This window comes from Echinops telfairi, unplaced genomic scaffold, assembly GCF_000313985.2.
Source record: "Echinops telfairi isolate 266 unplaced genomic scaffold, ASM31398v2 ScPeMD7_18;HRSCAF=68, whole genome shotgun sequence".
Taxonomy (NCBI): domain Eukaryota; kingdom Metazoa; phylum Chordata; class Mammalia; order Afrosoricida; family Tenrecidae; genus Echinops; species Echinops telfairi.
This window is the reverse complement of record NW_022103915.1, coordinates 84,883,062-84,884,514: the sequence shown is the minus strand read 5'-3', so window position 1 is coordinate 84,884,514 and position 1,453 is coordinate 84,883,062.

The following is a 1,453-nucleotide window of genomic DNA, read 5'->3' as shown; positions in this document are numbered from 1 at the left end:
CATCAAGCTGCAACCTGATTGACAGGCTAACCTCCACCACTTCACTCAAGTTGACAGGGGATTATGTAACTGCCACGGGGGCCCTCTAGGAAAGAAAAACTACCTTAAGAGATTTTAGAGCAAAGAATTGGTTTATTGTGTGGCACTGAATCAATGTTAACACATGGCGACCCCATCTGACAGAACAGAACCATCCCACAGAATTTCCTGGGTGACCATCTTTCTAGGAGCAGATGGTCCAGTCTTCCCTCCTGCAGAGCCATTGGCGGGTTCAAAATGACAACCTTTCAGTTCAGTCAACCCCTCTCAAAGGATTTATACATGGGGGAATACCATGTTTATGCACAAATATTGCACAACTTAAAAATAAATAAATGCGCAGCTTTTAGGACTTATTTTGCAAACTACACAACCCTCTTCCACTTTAGGTTCCTATGTTCATGATGCACATTACAGACTTATGAGCATTATTTCTCTAAATGCATTACTTGCCAGAAGAAAAAAAAAAAAACAGTAAACCAGTTGCCATCAAGTTGATTCTAACTCGTGACAGCCCTATGTGTGTGCAGAGTTTAGGACTGTGTGCCATAGGGGTCTCATAGCTGTGAACTTTCAGAAGCCGATCACCAGGTCTGCTGGGATCTTGAATACCATGAGATGATTAGGACCCTGTCATGGACATCTGGACTTGCATCCAGCAATCGGTGTGTTAGTAACGTGTAGCCACCAAGAATCCACTGCATGGAACTGGTGTGCGTGAATCAAAGCCAGTGTGGATGCATTATCCGGACACCCAAATGCAGTTGCTACTGTGAGATGTCAAGCTGCAGAGCCACACATCATTGGGAGCCATGACACTACAATCCAAGCATGGGATTTGGTGGCTGGAGAAACAAGAGTCACACCAACAAGTCACCAAAAAGTCGGGGCTATGGCTTTATATCCAAGACGTGACGCATTTGCATCTGGTTCTCCAGATGCCCTGAAACAGTGGACATTCCCTGGTGGGAGTTTCATTTAAACTCTTTCTGGACATAATGCTTTTTACCACACTGACGACGGTGAATTCTGATGGAGTGCTGGTGTCTGGAGATGACAATGTCACGGTGCATAATTGGGACTGAAGAATGGGCTACAGTTTCCAGAGAGTTCGTGCAGCCTGGTTCTTTGGACAGTGACACGGAAATATCTGCTTCTGCTTGTGATCAGTCTGTAAGTCGATGACTGATAGTGGAGGCTGACAGTGGCGGCTGATAAAACCATTAAAGTGTTCAGAGAGAGTGACACAGCAATAGAAGAAACTCATCCAGTCAGCTGGAAACCAGAAGTTATCCTAAGAAAGAGATTTTAATGTAGCCTTGTTTTCATGGCAGTTCCTTTTTTTTTTCTCCTAACTCCCCTTACCTTGGCTTTGATGAGGATATCTAGTTATTTTGTTCCCTGACTAGGATTA